Here is a 14,253-nt window from a genome sequence, read left to right as displayed (position 1 = left end):
CCTGGATATTGTCCAGGTCTTGCTGCATTAGGACATGGACAGCTTCAGTATCTGAGGAGTCGCGAATGGTGCTGAACATTGTGCAATCATCAGCAAACATCCCCACTTCTGACATTATGATGGAAGGGAGGCCATTGATGAATCAGCTGAAGATGGTTGGACTGAGGACACTAACCTGAGGAACTCCTACAGTGATGTCCTGGACCTCAGATGCTTGACCACCAACAATCACAACCATCTTCCTTTGCGCTAGGCATGACTCCAACCAGTGGAGAATTTTCCCCTTGGTTCCCACTGACTCCAGTTTTCCTCGGGCTCCTTGATGCCACACACAGCCAAATGCTGCCTTAATGTCCAGGGCAGTCACGCTCACCTCACCTCGGGAGTACAGCTCTTTTGTGCATGTTTGAACCAAGGCTGTATTGAGTGTGGGTTTAGGCCGGGTGGGAGGTAAAAATGTTAAGAGCCAACTCGAACATGCCTGCTCCCAGTTCTAATGGAGGCAGGATGGGGGACAGGCTAGGAAAATTGAGTGCACTCTTCATTTCACAAACACACTACAGCTCAGCTATGCTGCATAGCCCAAGCGTCTTGCAGGGACTCAGCAAGGAAAGAGGCTCTAAAATATTCTGCATAATGAGCTCCCACTCACAAGAGGCAAGTTGGTAATTTAAATGTTATAATGAGGCTGCATGCTTCACAATTAAACACCATTTCAAATTGAACTCTGACCAGCCGGATTTCGTAGACCTCGGGAAACCTGGCAGCTAAAGGGAGATGAGAACTGTTGGATCCATGAGTTAAGTGCCATTCCACTTATCTGTTGGATCTAGTTTACGAACTTAACCCACATCTTCGACCCTTATAATCTCCCTCCCCAAACACTGCCGATCTCCCTTATGATCATTCCAATCTCCTCCCATTGACCCTCTGAGCTCCCTCTATTCCAGGCTCTAATCTTTATCAGACCCTGGTCTCCAATCCCTCTAACCTCCAAATTTGCCCCCAACCTCCTCTGGCCTTTCTGATCTCTCCACTTCTCCTTTCTGTTCTGCAGTTGCACCCTGGCGCTGCCCGGAAGCCAGCCAGCCTATCAATGTGGCTGGAAAACAAAGGCAAAAGAAAAAGGTCTTCTTGTTAAGTGCAGCAGAACCTGTGACTACAAAATGACACACCCCCCCCCCCCACCACTTCTGAGATCAGAGTGGGGCTGTGAATACTGAATGAATTCTCTTGGGTTTGGAATTCATGAGCCATACAGCTCATGTAGCTCAGACCTCTAGGGGGTGACTTGGTCCCAGCGCTCAATCAATGACGATCACTTCTCTTTCTCTCAACTGCAGTGCGGAGGTCAAACATCTTAACAGAGAGATGCAAATACTCAGTGTGGGGATTGAGTCTGGATTCCTCTCTTTCTGGTAGCGCAAGTCGATGGACAATAATGCTTCCCGATGTGGTGACCTTTAAACAAGGATAGTTGAAAGCAGCAGTATTTGATTCCCTTTTGCAAAAGTGATTTTCAGTACCTAACGAGGTGCAAATATGCTTTTACAATGCGCTACCATATTTTAAAGAGTGAGGTATGTTTTAAGGAGGTTTATCTTGAAAACATAAAAATCACTGTAGTCTGTCCATGTCCTGATGAAGGAAATTCAGCATTTTAAAGATCAAAGAACAAAGAAAGTTTACTGAATCAGGCAGAAATATTTCAGAAACATGGAAACAAAACAACTTCAGATTTAATTCAGTGGTCAGGCCCACAGCTGTAATACTATCCTTTGGATAGATGAAATGAGTAATAGAAATAGCACCCTAGGACAGACTGCAGATGGCCATAATCAATGGTTATTAGTTGCAGATTTATAAAATAAAACTAAAATTCTATATTTTTCTTCAAGTAACATAAAACCAAATGATGCAAGCATATGGATACCTCTGTCGACATTTAAGATGTTGGATCTACATATGCATGGAGTCAAACTGTGTATATATTGTATGTCAGTATTTGCATTTAAATAATAGGTAAGTAAAAAAATGATCAGCAATAAGTAATGGAAATTAGAACAGTGTTAAGGTACGACCTATGTCAAGACATGCATGTTCATTCTACTTCTCTTAGGTGTTTCTAGTAGGAAATGCATGTAATTATTGATCAAACATTTTAAGATTTTAAAATAAGGTTTTGTAGCACATATTTTCCAAATTATAAGACAGAAGTCTATGCAACAACTGGAAAATTCTTGTTTCTGAAACATGAAGTTCCAGTGATTTACAAGGCAGCTGAATTCTGAATGTTTTCTTTTCTTGTAACTCCTTCCTATCTAAGCTGTTTCTTTTCTAAATAAAACACAAAGCATAACAACGTGGAACCCGTATTAAAATTATTTCATGATATTATTTGATCCCTTTTCTTTGATCAATTTCTTAACCTACTGTGAGACACTTTATTATGCACCTTTTATTGTGGAAACAACACTATTACCAGTTATTAAATCCTTAACATATATTAACCTCCTACACAGGCCTCCTACCTGTAGCTCAAGTGGAAAATTTTATTTGCATTACAATTCACCCTCTAAACAACTAAACCATTTCTGAAGATAAATTCTTGAAGGGCAACAGCTTTTTATAGCAAAATTACTGCCTCCCGATGCCTGGATTTTTAGAATTATATGAACGGAATCAATAATGTTGTCAGGAATTTTCGAACCATAGCAATCTGTGACCATTTATACCTGTGACCTGTAAAAAAAATACACCTTCTTTAAAAAAAATGCATTTCCTGGGCAACTCCTATGATACAAAAACATTTCAAAGGGTTGTAGAGGGATTATTTTTATGAAAATGAATGACTAGAAATGAAATGCATAACTAATTGTACATATTTCTAACTCATAACTGTTTCCCTACAACAGCGACAACATTTCAAAAGAATTTCACTGGCCATAAAGCACTTTGGGACATCCTGAGGTCATGAAAGGTGCTACATAAATGAATAAAACGAGTCTAGTAGTTTATGACTAGTAAATATTATTCACATCAGGAACAGATTAACATTCATGCTTTCTGCTGAATCTAGATGTTCTTTATTAAATGATTGATTATCTCAAAGAATCTTTCATAATATAAAACATTGCAGCAACAGCATAGAGCACAAAATGTACTGTATTTTTTTCACAACAAAGATACGATGCTCGGCATGAACACACAGTGACTGATATATTTGAAAACTCTGGTTTCAAAAAGCTGTGTGTCAACTCTTCTCGGCAGTGTTTTGGAAGTAAACCTCCTTAAATATACCTTTCTCTTCATAATATGTTGGTATATTATAGAAGCACATTTGCACCTCCTTAGATACTGAAAATCACTTTTGCAAAAGGGAATCAAATACTGCAGCTTTCAACTATCCTTGTTTAGAGGTCACTTCACATTGGGAAACATTATTGTCCGTCAACTTGCACTACCAGAAAGAGAGGAATCCAGACTCAATCCCCCACACTCTGCTGAGTATTTGCATCTCTATGTTAAGGTGTTTGACCTCCATACTGCAGTTGAGAGAAAGAGAAGTGAGCATCTTTGACTGAGCTCTGGGACCAAATCCCCCCCTAGGGCCGGTGAGCGTCCCGACATCATCACGTAGTCCCGTGATATTTCATTCGGCAGACGCGCGCCAGGTTCGGCAGCACGCCCGCCGACAATGAAAAGGCCTTTTAGGGCCAATAGAAACTTAATTAATTTCAAATTTACAGTTGGAGGGCAGATGAAAACACAAAGCGGCCTTTGCACTTTTTAGGAAACCTCATCCACGGGCGGGATGAGGTTTCCAACAGCAAATAAAAATAACATTAAAAACATGTCCCTGCTCATTTGACAGAGTCACATGAGGGGACATGTTTTATGACATTTTTATTTTCTTCATTTTTTTTTTAAACAGCGCTTCATCTCCTTGAGGCAGCTCCATGCGCGAAGTTCATGCTAGGCCTGCCCACTCTCCTCCCCCCACCTGCACAGGCAGTGCTCAGCGCTGCCGCCCGCGTTCCACGCTGGGCAGGCCTTAATTGACCCACCCATGTAAAACCGCAGCGCGTTGCTGATCACGGGCAGTGGTCGGCTTCCCGACTGCCCCTGTCCGCCCCTGCCAAGTACCCCCGCCAAGAGCAAAATCCTGCCCCTAGAGTTCTGAGCTACATATCTTCTACGCCTTCTTCCAAAGTTATTTCTTAGTGTTCTTCTTCTCAAGTACCCAGGCATTGTTAATTTTACTACAACACAATAGGACAACACATCTCCTGTACATTTTCTGAATTAAGAAATTGACTACGAATCAGATTAAAATCCCATTCCAATCAAATGTAATTATTTTTAAATTTCAGAACATGCAAAAAGGTTTTGTTCCTAGTGTCATCTATCAGAAAGAGGAACTAGAAAAGCAATGCATTCAAATGTCTTACCCAATCAGCAATTCTGAAAACAATATTAATAATCAAGCAAATAGAAGTATTAAATTATATTCTTGGACTGTTCAGATATCTGTACTTTTCCTCCAACTTAAATATTTTTTTTCTAGTTAAAATCCAGATGTTGCCCTTTTGAATATAACTTTTAGTTGGTAAAACACTATCCAAGATTTAAGTTGCTTTGCAAAAAATTGAATTCACCCCACATGATATATACTTCAATCTGAATTATATGTCATCTATTTTAACCTCTTTAAGATTGTTAAAAGCAGTATGAAATAATTACATCCAGACATATTCACAGGAATAACACAGGCAAGATGGTTTCATTCTTGTAGTTCAAGATTATCAGTGAAGTTCTTTTAGATACTGTACATCTAAAAATTCCTGAAATATACTGCCTTTTATGTTTTGAAAATGATGACTCTGATTTTCCTGTCAAAATAATGGCGAGGCTAATGACACTCACCGCTTTTTATGTCCAAATGGTGCAGCAACCTTAGGTGGGGAGCAAATATGCAGTGAAATTCAAATATGCAAAAGTTACTGACCCAGCTGCACTGTTCACGACTAGCTTTGTGAAAATTGCATTTTGCTGTTTGGCTCACAACTTAAATGCATTGAATTGCTGCATTTGCACAATAGATACAAATTAATCTGGGACTCTGACCTTGGTAAACTATCCTTTCTCATCCGTCTTGATTTATCTGCAGTATTTAACACAGTTGACCACACCATCCGCCCTGAATGCCGCTTCTCCGTTATCCAGCTGCATGCAACTGCACTCGCCCTGTTCCATTCTTATTTTTTCAGTCTTAGCCAGTGAATCATCTGCACTGGCTTCTCTACCCATTCCTGCTCTATTACTTCCGGAGCCCACAATGATCTATTCTTGGTTACCTCCTATTTCTCATCCACATGCTGCCCCTCAGCCACATCGTCTGAATAAGACAATATTGGTTTTCAGATGTCAGCTGACAACATCCAGTTCTATCTCACCAACTCCTCTCTCAATGCCTCCATCATCTCTAATTTCTCACATGGCTTGACGTACGTCTAGTGCTGGATGAGCAGAAATTTCCTCAATATTTCCTAAATATTCAGAAGACTGTAGCCATTGTTATCAGTCCCTGCCACAATTCCATTTCCTGGCTAACAAATCCAACCCTCTCCATAGCAACTGTCCAAGGTCAAACCAGACTGTTCAAAACATGCATGGTCTACTTGACCACAGGATGAGCTTCTAAATACATATCCACTTCATCGCCAAGACCGCCTATTGCTGAAATCCACATTCATGCCTTTATTACCTCCACCTAGACTTGACTATTCCAATAGTCTCCTGGCTGGCCTCCCATATCCCACCTGCCATAAACTTGAACTCTTCCAAAGATCTGCTGCTTATATCTTAAATTGCACCAAGTCCCGTTCACCCATCACACCTTTGCTCACTTACCTACACTGGCTCTCGGTTCAGCAATACCTCAATTTAAAAATGCTCATTCTTTTTTCAACTCTGTCCATGGCCTTGCCCCTTCACATTTCTCACACCTCCTCCAGCCCTACAAAATATCTGTGCTCCTCCAATTCTGGTTGCTTGTGCACCCCCAACTTTAAACAGTCCACCATTGGTACTTGTGCCTTCACCTGCCTAGGCCTTAATCTCTGGAATTCCCTCCCCGAACTTTGCTGCTTCTCCATCTCCCCATCCTTCTTTAAAATGCTCTTTATACTCTCCCTATTTGACCAACCTTTTGGTCCTCTATCCAAATATCACCATAGGTGGTTTGGTGTCAAATTATGCTTAAATAATGCTCCTGTAAAATGCCTTGGGAAGTTTTACTATGTTAAAGGTGCTATATAAATGTAAGTAGTAGTTTTTATAAAGTCACCACAGAAAGTTAAGTTTTACTCATTCCAGCCTGACTTCCTTTTCCTGAGGAGTGTTATTTACTACCAAAGAATCTCTCTAGCACTGAAAATGTTAAATTTTTTGGAGAACATTAGAAATTTGGGGCAGAATCTTTGGCTCGGTGAGCGGGGATGGGGCCCGCTCGCTGAAGCGTAAAGTGACGCAGGGTGACATTGGGTGTGCATCCTGACGTCAGCGCACGTCATTTAGATTTTCAGTTCAGCGGGAACTGTCAAAGGCCTATTAAGGCCTGTTAAAAAGCAATTAAGGCAATCAGCTGAGCTGCCCATCCAACCTTAAGGTTGGCAGGCAGGCAAAGAGCCCAGGCAGCCTTCGTACTTTTCGTGGAACCTCATCCACGAGTAATTGCAATGTTAACTTCACAACCTTTCAACCTGATTGGTTAAGGAGATACACCATTGCTTACCCTGTTCAGTCAGATCTTGTGTGCCCAGTTTCCCCTGATGCAACCTTGTCAGTTCACACTTTCAGAAATTTGCCAAGCAAAATATTTAAAAGTCTAAACGTGCAAGAACAAGTCCAACTGGTGACTAATGCCATTAGATGAACAACTGCAGGAACTTATGACCCAATATTTCTGCAAACTAGATCTATGCAAATTTTCTGCAATTTTTTTCCATTCTGATATCAGGTGTGTTTTTTTCCTGCATCTGTGACATCACACAACTATTTGCTTTCATAAACATCAGTCTCTTTATCTGAGCAGCAAACTTATCCTTCACAATTTTTATGATTGAAATAGGGGGAAAAATGTTAGCTTATGCACATTGTACAAAATAACAGATGGTCAGGGGTTTGAATTACAGATTTGTGTGGGTCCTTATTGATCTATGATCTGGTAGGTTTACCGTTCATAATCATTTCAAAACCAATTTAGGACATAGACTCATGCTCATTATAAACTACTCAATGAAATAGGAAAATTCTGCTTACACACTCTGTGCTCATGCTCATTATAAACTGCTCAACGAAATAGGAAAATTCTGCTTACACACTCTGTGTAAGCAGAATTATCCTATTTCGTTGAGTAGTTTATAATGAGCATGAGCACAGAGTGTGTAAGCAGAATTTTCCTATTTCGTTGAGTAGTTTATAATGTACCATGTATTGTTTGATATATCACTATCTTTACCTAGGTGACATTATTTGTACAATGGAAAGAATTTTGTGGTGGATGTGCGTTTTATTATATGCGAAATATATATTTTTTGTAATGCTGTTTGTGTATTGTTTGGATTATTACTTCCACCTCTGCTTTAAAAGCCTTTACAAATAAAAAGTAACATACAAATCCACCCCTGCTTAGTTTCTGCTTTCAGACATGCAACCTAGAAGTGAAAGTGAGGCACTTCTCCATAGGGAGCGAGGAAGGAAAACAAATCAAGGCACCTTGTTCCAAGTTACTGCCCCAAAGCCCAGAGTGGCAATTCAGATTGCTCACCTATCATCTTGAGGGGGGACAGTGAATGGAGCAGGAAGATCCATAGAACGTGACATGACTGATGTTATAATAATTAGTAGAATTGAGTTTAACATATAGAATTATTAGAAAAAAAACTTAAGCAGTTACATGGTTATGAATGAAACTGGACATTATACAAACACAGCATTTAACTTATAAAATGAATCAGATTTTTGCATCATAAAAGTTGAAAGGAATTTAAAAATGAATGCAAATTAGGGAATCACTTACTTAATATTGTTGGTGTTAATGCAGCTTAGTATAAGCCATTTCATCTTTCAACACCAACATCTAAATAGTGCAGAAGGCACCTATCAACTTGGGAAATCTCCATGACTGTCAGGTTAAAGGAACTGGATCTTGGTTCAGGAATAATGCAGGATTAAATCACATCACTATTCCATTTCAAAAGGTAGTGTTCGCATGCCCAGAGCTCCTCCAATATATTCATTGTTAATGGCTGTGCTCTCAACAGCTGTTTTGTTTCCATTTTGGACTTCAATCCTTCTTAAAATAGTTAATGTTTTCAATTAAGTCATGTGATATCCTCACATACACCAATTCCAACAAAGTAACATTTATATTACACTATCTTGAATCAGAAGCATGCTGTACAAACATACACTTCTTTTAATTGCAAGGAATTAGATGTTGTTTTTGGCAAAATGACAATATAATGGTCTCAAAGAATATAAATCAGAAATTACTACTACTGTAGATCAGATTTGAATATGTGAATCTGATTGTCTACAGTAACCACCGTGCAAAGTTCATATTGCTGTTCAACTAAATGATCCAAAACAAAATATAAAGTTCTGTTTCATAGGCAACTTACAGCAGGAATCATTACACTTAACGCTAAAATTACAACTATTAGCTCTTTAGCACTATGTTATGAGGACAGCTTGGCATTGCATTATTAGGGCAGAACTGTTGAAGAATGAGAATGTGCAAAGGGCAATGCTAATGCAGCTCAGTTATTTATTCAGCAGCAGCCTTTTATGTATCTAAATATTCTTCTAATTGTCTGGGGAGAAGGCAAGGAGACAGTAGCAAAAAAAAATACATAAAGATTAAAAAGCCTATAATAACATGTTTTAGTCAGAGTTTTGTTGGTTATTAAACTTCATCCGGCCTGTTATCTCACCGTTCAATTATAACACTTCAAATATCATTACGTAGCGTTATGGTATGGTAATCATTGTTGAGCGACTCGAGAGGAATTGTGACCTTCAGGTCAAGCAGGGCCAGAGGGTAAGCGAGCCAAGGTGTGCATGGGAGAAAAGTAGAGAGTGGAAAAGACAGAAGACTGGAGGGACAGAACAAAGGAATGGGAAGAGAGTAAGAAATGGTGGAAAGAGTACAAGAAAGGGAGGAGGGAAAAAAGAGCAAGGGGAGATGGAAGGTGAAGGAGGGAGAGCAGGGGATGGAAGGAGTCAGGTGAGGAGAAAGTTAGGAAACTACTTTAGCTGAGGGGTTGCTGACAAAAGGCACAACTGAGGAAGGGGAATGTGCTTGGAGGGTGGGATGTGAGGGTGAAGCTATAAAAATATGGCTGTTTATCCTCTGCTAAGGATAAAGATTAGCCTCAAAAAGCCTATTCAGTACTGGGGTGGTGGTTTGCATGGGGAATATGCTCAGTTGGAAGGGGGACAAAAAGTGTTCAGCTAGCAGAAGGCTGGGAGTAGAGAGATTTTCAATTTAACATTTGCATACAATTAAGCCCTGAGTGCTGGCTTTATGGAGCTCCAACCAATGGTTACTTTGAAGCTCATTAAATTTGAGGAGATACCACTCACACGTTTGTTGAGAAAAAGGGAATGAAAAATATCAAAGGTGGAGAGTTTAGACTATTCCAGGGATGCTATCCTCCAAAAACCTTCCATCAGGTTGGAGGTACAGACTTGATCCCTGGTCAATATAGTCCCAACCAACAGTGTGGGAGAATCACCTTACTGCAGATGCACAGGATTTTAGAGCATGCCAATGACACACTGTAAAATGGAGGCAATAGGGGAAGCTAGAATCAATGCAGATTTAACTGAATTTGGTTGGATTTAGAACGTTTTTTCTCAAAAAATAGGCTGTTTAGCAGAAATAAAATATCCCCAAGAAAAGCCGAGTGACTAGAGTGGTGGATGCAATCCATCCAAGTAGCAAGAGCAGTTGGGTCACTGAGGAGTAAGAGCAGGAGAGGCAGTGACAGGAAGCCTTGGAGCAGGAGACAAGCTGTTTCATAATGTCTAGGTCTGAGGAGGAAGAATAGTGTGCTACGGGGGTGTGGGGTCAGGAGGCAGACAGAGCAAACCAGTTTCAATGTATTGAATGTATTGGAGTTATGATTAGGAGAAATCAATAAGACAAATTAGAAATTATCAGCAACAGAAAGTATCTTCAGCTTTGCATGAGCAGGTAAACAAAGTGAGAGGCCAAAAGTTCATTATGGGGCTCAGGGCTTGTGGAATACTAATCCATTGTAACATCAGCAATGGAGGGCTGGTAGAAATTAAAACACTCGGAGCGGAATCCTCTGGTACCGTTAGCGGTGTGCATCATGACAGACAGGGGGCAGGGGAAGAGTTCAGCGCAAGAGGCAGGAATCGATTTGATGCTGGCATGAAATCACAGCAGGATCATCCGATGGTATCCACCATGGCGGACCATGAATCCCGCTGGAGGCCGGTGTGAACAGGATTTGCATCCTGCTAATGGGATGCAAAGTAAGGCCCAACCGGAATCGTCCCCTCCACCCCTGCCAACCACCATGCCCAATTTACCGTTACACCGGCAGGAAAACACGCCAGCCCAGAACACATCTGGACAAACGTTATGTGCAGAAGTCTGGACTTATCTTTAGGACCTTGCTCAGATCGCAGACATCTGAGGAGAAGGAGATGCTGAAGCCCTACAGCTACCAGACCCTGTAGGAACATGTGAATCGCATGCTGGGTGGATCCTCATGGACAAGGCTCCACCGTGAAGCAGCTCATGGAAGGTGGGAGGCCTCCATTGATGCTTCGGCACATCACGGTCTTGGCCATGGGCTGCTACGATGGTCGATGAAGTGGGAAGAGAGGAAAGTCTAGGTGTGAGTGGGAGAGGAAGGCTTACGGGGGGGGGGGGGGGGGGTAAGGTTGGAAGGCGGGGGACGTAAACAAAGGTGTTGGGGGGTGAAGTCGGGAGGGGATTTGAAGGTTTTGGGGGGGGAAAGCATGGGGGGGGAAGCGGGTGTAACGGGAGACGATGCTGCAAGTAGGGAGGTAGGTATAAGGGGGAGGAAAGTGTAAGGGAGGGAGTTCAAAAGGGGGAAAGTTTTCGGAGAGGGGAAGGTGTTCAGGAAGGAGGAAGTTTGGAGGGGGGTGGTGTCTTGGGGGGAAGGAGGGAACTTGAAGAGGAGGAAGGTGTCCGGTGGGAGGAAGAAATAAGGGTGGAGGAGGGACAAAAGCATGGGGTGGGTGGATGTCCAGGTGAATTTGCAAGGGAGAGGTCTGTGGAGTTGATGACTGCCTCTTAGGGAGCAAACTGAGGATGGGCATGATAGGAGGGAATGACAAGCATGAAAGGGGCAGAGGGAGTCAGTATGTTGAGAGGGTGAGCGTGTGTCAGTAACAGTAGAAGGGGCAGCAAGGGTGGTTGTTGGGGACTCGGAGGCAGACACAGACCTTGGGGGTGGGAAGGAGGAGGTCAGGAAGGTCAATATGGATAGGGGTGGGTTCTCTGGGAGGTAGGGACCGTGCACATTCACCTGGACACCCTGGAATGACAAGCACTTGGGTTAATAAGTGACAGTGCGGAGGTGGAAGGTTATGCCAGGGGTCCACAATGATAGGAGAAAGGACATGGGTGACTGGAGAAGGGGAAAGGGCGCGGGAGCTAAACAAGAACTTTACCACGACCATGTTTGTCAAATCAAAAGTGAGCGGAGCCTCGTGTTAGACGGGCACAGGTGCTGCATGGGAGTGTGATCAGTGGGTGGGCGGAGATGCAGGTCAGCTCAGATGGACAACTGAAAGAGAACCCCAGCAGGCAGCATTGAAAATGCTCAGGACAGTGTGATTGATGAAGGCTCCGGGTGCATGGAAAGTGCTAGCACGAGGCTCCAAAAGACCCTGCCACACACACACACACACTTCTCCCTCCAGAATCACTTGTGTGCCGGCTGTGTGCAGCTGAACTGCTAGTGGGGGGGGGATGCTGTGGGAGGACTCGCGAAGCAACATTACACATTATTCAGTGAAAGTGAATATATTTCCAGATTTCCAGATTATTCTTAAAGGTGCATTACACACTAAATAAAACCATAATTACTACAGCCTCCTTACACAACGCACACTTCATCTATTTGTACCGGGTAGCAAGCAGGGAAAAGAGATGAACAAAAAAAATTCTAATTTTAACTTATGTAGAGGCAGCTGCAAGAGTCCAACGACATACTACAAAAAACCTCCCTGACCATGGCCAGCCCATGCAGCATTCCCTCCAACCTCTCTTACCCTAGACCTGACCTGCAGGTTCAGTATGAGAGTTGGCTCATTTTCTACCCTCTCGTCATGAGATGTAGTGAGCTGTCTCTCTGCATCTTTTCTTTATTCTTTCACAGGTTATGGGCATCGCTGGCAAGGCCAGTATTTGTTGCCCATTCCTAAAAGCCCTTGAACTGAATGACTTGCTAGGCATTTCAGACCGCAGTTAAGAATCAATCACATTGTTATTGGTCTGGAGTCACATATAGGCCAGACCAAGCAAGGATGGCAAATTTCCTTCCTTAAAGGTGTTACAACCGAGATGGGAGGGGTACACACATTATCAAGCCCCACTTCTCCGCAGGCAATACCATTAATTTAAATGTCTCACTGATTAGGACAGCTGTGTTCCCATGCCTCTAGTACCCAGAAGAAAAGAGACTCTGACCAGGCTTCTTTCAAAATCTCAGAATGATTAATTTATTTTTAAACAAAACTTCTCTTAATAAATTGCAAATACTGGTTAACACACAACTGTAATCAGGAAGTATAACAATCTATCACTTCCTAAAGCATTCCCCCAGTACACATAAGCACACACACAGACAAACAAAGGACAAACAGATAGAGTCTCACTACAGAGATGGGTTTTGTAGAATGGGAGTTATAAAATAAAGGGTAAAATCCACAGGGTCTCAATGACGTCGACCTGGAGTTCTCCCATGTGAAGATGGGCCGCTGGTCCTGGCGGATGCCTGGACATTCTCACCAACTGGTCCAGCTTTGCAGGTCCAAATGCAAACTGGTTTTGCTCAGATGAGTCAGATGCTGGCTACAGGTTGCTAGCCCTACACAATTTTAGGCAAGGTACATAGAGAGAGAGAGAGAGCCAGTCAAGGTAGCCATCTTTCCTCAGCTTATTCTCCAACAAGATTGCCTTCCAAACAAGCAGGTTCACAACTTAAGTCTTTTTTCCTCAGCCATGTGATTGCCTTTTTGTCTCCCAGCTTTTTATTAATTAAAGTTCTTTGCAGTTCAACACAAACAAACAACTCCTTTTCAAGTACCATGTAGGTCTTGTTTACAGTTTCAAGGTGAACTTATGACCTTTTAAAAAAAATCCCAGGTTAGCATCCAGATGACCAGATCATGCCAGGTCCTTCCATTTTGTAGAATAAAACTTCAGTCTTGAGAGATATGATTCTAACAAAGGGAACTAGTGAACCAGATGGGTTTTTACAACAATAGATGGTAGTTTCATGTTATCATTAACTGAGGCTAGCTTTATACTCCAGATTTTAAAAAAATAATTCCACCAGCACCCATAGTGGGGTTTTAACCCCTGTCCCCAGAACGTTTGCCTGGTCCAGTGACATTACCACTAGGCCACCATCCACCTGCATCTTACTGATGGCACTTAAATGATACCCAAACGAAAAATGATCCCAGCCTCTGGATGCCAGCATTTAGCAGGACGATACCATCACTCAGTCATTTCTCGTCCGTTTCGGGCAAGGGGTTCAAGATTGGAACCATTGAGGATTTGGGCTATAATGGACCAGAGAAATACTCATTCCAATGTTTTCTCTGTGCTAAGATTGTTGATCACAGTTAGCATGGCCATCCAAATGGCCTTGCCATTTGGGGTTGGTTGTGGGGGGGAGGGGATGGGGGAGGGAGTGGTGGTGGTGAGCGGAGAACAACCAGGCTTCTTGTTCCTTGTTGCAATCCATTATCCCCACTGATAAGTTCACATGTGGAGGTACTAGAGAAGGACAGGTTCAGGTTTAGCAATGATGTCCCATCTCCCAGTATGTGCAGTTTGCAAACATTTGCAAAACTGGACCTGACCTGTAGAGGAACAAATTGGAGGGGAGAAAATCACATGTACTAATTGTGTATACGAACAAACACAATGTCACTCAAATACTAATTACT

At 42.2% G+C, this 14,253-nt stretch overlaps 1 protein-coding gene across 6 annotated transcripts in view; it reads right to left on the bottom strand.

Annotated features, from left to right (window-relative positions):
- The window catches only part of LOC144683562 (neuron navigator 1-like), a 725,427-nt gene that overhangs the window by 284,379 nt on the left and 426,795 nt on the right, over positions 1-14,253 (bottom strand). The gene's annotated exons all lie outside the window — the stretch shown is intronic.

Source organism: Cetorhinus maximus, chromosome 8, assembly GCF_964194155.1.
Source record: "Cetorhinus maximus chromosome 8, sCetMax3.hap1.1, whole genome shotgun sequence".
Classification (NCBI taxonomy): Eukaryota; Metazoa; Chordata; class Chondrichthyes; order Lamniformes; family Cetorhinidae; genus Cetorhinus; species Cetorhinus maximus.
Note: the sequence above shows the minus strand (reverse complement) of the source record. Positions and strands in the feature narration are given on the sequence as shown.